This window comes from Gastrolobium bilobum, unplaced genomic scaffold (assembly GCF_033153095.1).
Source record: "Gastrolobium bilobum isolate Gb01-03AN ecotype WA unplaced genomic scaffold, APGP_CSIRO_Gbil_v1 utg60952, whole genome shotgun sequence".
NCBI classification, from domain to species: Eukaryota; Viridiplantae; Streptophyta; class Magnoliopsida; order Fabales; family Fabaceae; genus Gastrolobium; species Gastrolobium bilobum.
Window position 1 is genome coordinate 77,119 of NW_026899949.1, and position 7,525 is coordinate 84,643.

Here is a 7,525-nt window from a genome sequence, read left to right on the forward strand (position 1 = left end):
TACTTAGCCAAACTACCAAACCTTGATATTTCAAGATCAATTTGCCAAATAAATTATTTTTTTGCAATTTTTCTCAAATTAAATAAAATTGGTGGCGATATCTTTATTTTTGAAATAATTTCGGTTCGTTACATACCTTACAAAGATTACAAGTCAAAATAAACCAAGTTAGAATTTTAAGCAAACATGTATTTAATACTATACTCAAATATAGCTAAATAAAAACCACATGATAGGATATTATGCCTACTTGTTTTCTTCCATACTCTACCTACCCATCTCTAATACCGTTAGATCAGAATCTTAACTATCTTTTACCTTTTTTCTCTACTCTTAAGTTTCAGATGTAACTGTGTTGGAATGGAGTCGATTAAGGATATTATGCCTAGATCAGAATCTTAACTATCTTTTACCTTTTTTCTCTACTCTTAAGTTTCATATGTAACTGTGTTGGAATGGAGTCGATTAAGGATATTATGCCTATCTTTTTTCGTGCCTACCTTATTTACTCATCTCCAACACTGTTGGATCAAAATCTCACCGGTGTTAGAGATGAGAAAGAATGAAAAAAAGATAGGTAGAATTGATATTAATTAATAAGTTTATTTTTCTCATGTTGTAAAAGATAAATTTATCTCTTACACATATAAAAGTGTGTAAAATTTATATTTTCTTTTTTTCTCTCTTCTCTTTATATAAGCCTCACGCACTTTTATGTATGTGTATAAGATAAAATTTATCTCTTATAATATAAGAAACATTAATCTCATATTCAAATATGCAATCTTGGTAAGCCTGAACCTAGTCTTTTTACCAAATTAGATAGGCCTTTAAATAGGTTAAATGGTAGACCACTTTAACCGGTAGCCGAATGTATATTCACCTCTAGAAGTAAGGTGTAATATTGGTAGAAAATAAATCGTCAAAAAACCAAAAATAAATTCAAGAGATGCTGCTGTGGCGTTGTCTAAGTTCTATTTCAGTAGTTTCGATTTGGAATTGAGGTAAATTTACCGCCTCATAAAGAAATCAAAGCAAAAACCGAAAAGCTAATTCAATCCAAGCCATTTTACATTATACAATTTCTTACACATACATCATACATTTCTTACACACATACTTGATACATTTTTTCCACATACATATACATTTCTTACAGGATGATACATTTCTCACCATACAAACTGTTCTTAGTAAATAATGTTCTATTTACTTATATTATTCTACACACTTACACACTTAGGGATACTTGCATCAAATATCATATCTCACCCGAAAATCCTAAAAGATGTTAAATTTGTGATTTTTTTATTTATATATTCCTTATTTAACTTAGGATATTGTGTCACTCAAAGCTTGAATTACCCGAAGAACTTAGATTTTGACACTGTCGACATAGATTTCTCGTACATGAGCTATCTGTTGCCAATCGTCGCCAACATTTCTTAGGCATCTTGTGCTTAAATGGGGACACCCATCAATTTGCAAAACCTGTAAAGAAGTAAGGTGACAGAACTCATATGGCAAATTCATCAGATTGGGGCAATACTTAATGTAGATACGCATCAATGATGATAGATTCCCAAGGCATTCGGGCAGTGTCATAAGACAAAGGCAATCTGTGATGAACAGATACTGAAGACTCCTCGGATAGCATTCAAGCTTCACTGGTAACTGTGACAACTTTGGAAGACCCTTTATGGTTAAAGAGCGAAAACTACATAGTCCTTCCATGCACACCTCCAAGGATGTCATCATGGGGCAGTTCACAACTTCCAAACTCTCAAGGGCAGTGCAATTTTGCAAGCTACTTGGCAAGGAAGTTAATTTACCACAGTTTAGGATACGCAATGTTCGAAGGTGAATGAGGTGCTTTGTCACTTCAGACAAAGACACAAGATTTCGGCAGTGTTCAATTGTTAACCACCGAAGGGAGGTCCAGCTTCCAAGTTGTTGCAAAAATATATAAGGAGAGGTTATTACCAAATGTCTAAGTGAAACTAAATAACTGAAATTTTTAGGGAAGGCTCTAATTCCTCTGCAGCCAGAAAGCTTCAAAGTCTTAGAGAATGCAGATTGCAAATGGAATCAGGAAGGGACGAAAGTTCAATGTTACCATTTAGATTTAGATACCTCAGGTGTTTCATGTTACCAATGCTATTTGGTAAATGTTTTATCCCTGAGTTGCTCAAATCCAAGACGCGCAAGTAAGTTGAACCAGAGAGAAGGGCAAGAAAATGGGATCCTGAACCTGAAGAGTGTCCCAACTTGGTATGCCAAAGAAGTGTTCTCAACTTTGGTAACTTGAGAACTGAACTTGGATCTTTAATGAGATACGTATCCCAAAATGACACATGCCTAGTGGTTTCATGCATGTTATTAGTACCTGAGTTAACCATCAAGTGTCCTGCCACTGATTTAGCAAGATCGTGCAATAGATCATGCATCCTGCACTTTACTATTTCAGCTTTATGATTCTCACGTGCAACATCAAAAATAGATCTAGATACAAAGTCATTAACATACCAACTTCCAACATCTTCTAATTGCTGATCTCCGCCAGAGGAATGAATGAAACCTTGAGCCATCCATAATTGGATCAAATCTTGCTTATCAAATTCTTGGCCTTTAGGAAGTAAGGAGCAAAATGCAAAGCATTCTTTCAAATGGGATGGCAATTGATCATAGCTTAACTTGAGCACTGACAATATATCATCTTCCCTTTCAGGCATATGGTCCATCCGCCCCCATGTATCACTATTTTTCACATACAACCAATATGATTCCTCTTTGCTTCCTGATAGTAAGCCTCCCACGGTGCGTATTGCTAAAGGCACTCCACCACACTTTTTCACTATCTCATGACCAATTTTTTCAAGATTTGGATACTGGGCATGTGCATTTTCTCCCTCTCCAAATGCCCATTTCTCAAACAAAGACCAGCAATCACCAGCAATCAAAGCACCTAGTTCATACAAACCAATCTTACCCATGACCAATGCGGTGTTTTTGTAGCGTGTTGTCACTAGAATTCTGCTTCCTTTAGCACCTTTTCCTAACAAATTCTTCAGTTCAAGCCATTTAACCCTATTACAAATCCAAACATCATCCAGAACAAGTAAAAATTTATTCCCATTCACTTTATCTTGCAGGCATGACAAGGTATTTATATCAGCAACATTATGATCAGAACCATTTATAGCTCTGACAATTTTCTTCTGCATAATCCTTTCTGGATTCAGATCATCAGATACATTTACCCAAATCCTCAAATCAAAACCCCTCTTAACCCTATCATCATCAAAAACCAAATGGGCAAGTGCAGTCTTTCCCAATCCCCCTATTCCCATAATAGGAACAACATAAACACTCTCATAACTGTAATTACTATCAAATAACCTTTCAATCACCTCATTCTTATCTTCTTCTCTTCCAACAATAGCTCCCAAATGCACACGTGAACGTGTGTACTCTCTCTGCCACTGGGGATCAACCACACCACTACCTAATTGCTGCAAATGAAGATCCCTTCTCTGTTCAGCTATGTCATATATTCTCCCTCGAATTTTCTTAACTTTATCATCCATCCGACTAAGGAAGATGATGCTTCTTGCCGCAGTCACCATGCACCATTCACCCTCCACTTTCTGCCTCAAATCTTCAGCTTTTAGATCATCCAAAAGGTCTTCTGCATCGTGTAGAGCATCTTGGACCTTCACCAACCAATCCTGAACGGAATGGCTCTTCTCTTGCTGTTTTTCTGCATCAAGAAGAACTGCTGAAATGGTAGTCAAGTCGCTTTTGAGCTTGTTGAAGTCATCCTCAAAGGACAAGTACATTTGATACTTTTCATCCAGAAAAGAGGCAAGTTTTCCAAGAACTTTCTCAGCAGCTTTGAACAAACTTACAGGCACTACCATGATGATGCCTGATAGACCCAGGTGAACAACAAGGAGAATAATATGAACAGTAGATTTTTTAGGAGTATTATTCTATTTGATCACTCTCAAAGGGGAGATGAGTCTCCAGATGCAAGCATATCAGATCTCACAACAGGTTCTTGTTGACGTTAATCTCAAGAGATAAAGTACAACACGCATTGTATTAAAAAAAGAAAAAAGTACAACACGCAAAAGAGATATAGGGCATGTTTGGTTTATGTGGTCAAAACCAGTTTTCCATTTTCAGTGAAGAATATGCAATAAAATTTGTTTGGTTGGATAAGTTGTTTTAGTCTCTCTTTTTTGCCTTTTGTAAATATACAATTTGGCTTCTCAAATGTATTATTTGTATTGTGTTGGTAAAAAGGGTTTTCATTTGTACACTCACAATGGTCTATGGAAGAGATGCCACAAGGGGTGACAGATCACTCTGTATAATAATAAAGGCAGGTACTATAACGCCTTTGTCTTCACTCGCACACTTCTCGAAAAAACTTTCCAAGAGGTCACCCATTCCAGAATTGCCCCAAGTCAAGCACGCTTAACTATGGAGTTCTTTTGTTCCGGGCTACCGAAAAGTAGATGCATCTTGTTAGTATAGGTAATACCAATTAATTCTTATGAGCCATTCCCAACTGTACTGTCCCATACCAGCTCAATCTCTGCAATCCCTCTCTTTCGGGTGTTGATTCGATTCATTCATGTACCCCCGTCGCTGGAAGCCTGCCAGAAGCCGCTCCTTGTCCATGCCATTTCGCACCGGCGATCACTCCCCGCCCTCGTGAGCGCCCGGGATGTTACATGCCTACCAGCTTCTGCCTGGTTCGTCCTCGAACCACACCGTACTGGAAGAGAGGCCCTGCTCTGATACCACTTGTAACGCCTGTCAACTTGCAAGGATCAACGACTGTCCCCGCACACTAACACGAGACTTTTCAGCGTGTTTTGTCCTCACTCGCACACTTCCCAGGAAAACTTCCCAAGAGGTCACCCATCCCAGAATTGCCACAAGTCAAGCACGCTTAACTATGTAGTTCTTCTGTTCCGGGCTACCGAAAAGTAGATGCATCTTGTTAGTATAGGTAATACCAATTAATTCTTATAAGTCATTTCCAACTGTACTGTCCCATACTAGCTCAGTCTCTGGAATCCCTCTCTTTCGGGTGTTGATTCGATTCATTCATGTACCCCTATCGCTGGAAGCCTGCCAGGAGCCTCTCCTTGTCCATGCCCTTTCGCACCGGCGATCACTCTCTGCCCTCGTCAGCGCCCGGGATGTTACATGCCCACCAGCTTCCGCCTGGTTCGTCCTCGAACCACACCGTACTGGAAGAGAGGCCCTGCTCTGATACCACTTGTAACGCCTGTCAACTTGCAAGGATCAACGACTGTCCCCGCACACTAACACGAGACTTTTCAGCGTGCTTTGTCCTCACTCGCACACTTCCCAGGAAAACTTCCCAAGAGGTCACCCATCCCAGAATTGCCACAAGTCAAGCACGCTTAACTATGCAGTTCTTCTGTTCCGGGCTACCGAAAAGTAGATGCATCTTGTTAGTATAGGTAATACCAATTAATTCTTGTAAGTCATTTCCAACTGTACTGTCCCATACTAGCTCAGTCTCTGGAATCCCTCTCTTTCGGGTGTTGATTCGATTCATTCATGTACCCCTGTCGCTGGAAGCCTGCCAGGAGCCGCTCCTTGTCCATGCCCTTTCGCACCGGCGATCACTCCCTGCCCTCGTCAGCGCCCGGGATGTTACATGCCCACCAGCTTCCGCCTGGTTCGTCCTCGAACCACACCGTACTGGAAGAGAGGCCCTGCTCTGATACCACTTGTAACGCCTGTCAACTTGCAAGGATCAACGACTGTCCCCACACACTAACACGAGACTTTTCAGCGTGATTTGTCCTCACTCGCACTCTTCTCGAGAAAACTTCCTAAGAGGTCACCCATCCCAGAATTGCCCCAAGTCAAGCACGCTTAACTATGTAGTTCTTCTGTTCCGGGCTACTATAACACCTCAAATTTCTAAATCATATATTAATATATTAAATGAGGATTAAAGGGATGGATTAGTGAAAATTCTGGAAATTAGACTGAAATACAAAGAATGGGTAAAACGGTAAATAGCCACACACAACCCTAGAAAGACAAAAATCGAGTAAGAGGTCTCAAATGAGGAAAATAACCCTGAAAATGGATTCAAAACGAAAAATTGAGTGGATAGGCAAGTTTCAGAAAATTCAGTGAATAGTGTTTTTATCGGATAAAAATATTGCGGTACAGTTGCACCGTAAAGCGTGCCGATTGAGTTTCAAGCTCTAGGTTTTGAATGCAAGTTATAAATGGTATATAGAACTGGGAAATGTGATTTCTGATGAAAATTGAAGGAAATTAGTAAGTTTGGGGAAGCGTGCCTACGGCGCGCGTAACAGCTTAAAACAACATTTTCTCCGAACGACCGGAAAACTCAGGATTCATCTGATCAAGGGTAATTAAAGGACAATGGTTAATGTTAAAAATTATAGTTTCTAAATAGGTTGTGGATTTATGGACGTTTAGAGGAATCGGAGGGAAATTCGAATTAGTTTGAAATCGCGTGAGGTGGCGGTGGGACCCACCCCACTTAAATCACTTAAGACACATGGCAAGACACTATTCATGATCATCTTCCCCTCCCTTTCTCTCTCCAAAAACTGAACCCACCATCCTCCATGGCCAGAATTTGCTTGAAACTTTCTTTCTCCATAACTTCATCGATTCTTAACCGAATCAGACGATTCTTGTCTTCAAATTTGATGGAAACGACCACCCGAACCCGTTCCACCGATTAGTTTCCCTTGAAACCCTCTCTATTGTGAGAAAAGAGGCATTTGCAGCCATGAAATTATTGGAGGATTTGTGATTTTGAGGTTGATTCCTTAAGCCATTGCTTGTGGGGTGCTTGGAGGAGCCTTGTGACGTAATTATGAGTAAGTTTCTTCACCTTTTGATGGTTGATTCATGGATTTGAATTTATGAACCCTAAGCTTGTCTTTGATGAATTGTGTTCTTAGAGAGCTCAAATGGAAAATGTGTATTAGATGATAATGTCTTAGAATGATGTGTTAGAGATATAAATGCAATGAAAATTATTGGTGAAAAATATGATTTTTAACTTAGAAAAATTTGATGGTGCCATGACTTTGGGTTTTGGAATGGTGTTAGGATTGTGTTCGTGAGTTGTTGTATGATTAAATGATGTTATAATGGGATTGTATGAGGTGAGGAATAGTTGGAATTGATTGAAAATCCTTTGGTGTGGGCTATGTTGAATTTCGGCCATTAAGGGAAAAAGAGGGGAATAAATGTTGAAAAATTAATTGGATGATGTGTTGTATAATTGTATGGTAGTTAGATGGGTTGTGTGGTGGTTGGAAGGTTGGAAAACCAATGGAAAAATAATTGGTAGTGTTGAGTGGTTAATTGGACCTAGAGCAAAATATTAGGCAATACAACGTTCTAATGACGAAAAATAAAAGTGGCACTTGATATGGCATTTTGGTAACCTAAGGATGCCTAAGAAAATGATAAAGAAAAT

General features: G+C 39.3%; 1 pseudogene; it reads right to left on the bottom strand.

Annotated features, from left to right (window-relative positions):
* Positions 1–1,247: 1,247 nt before the first annotated feature.
* On the bottom strand, positions 1,248–3,920 carry LOC133294336 (disease resistance protein RGA2-like; annotated as a pseudogene).
* Positions 3,921–7,525: the final 3,605 nt, after the last annotated feature.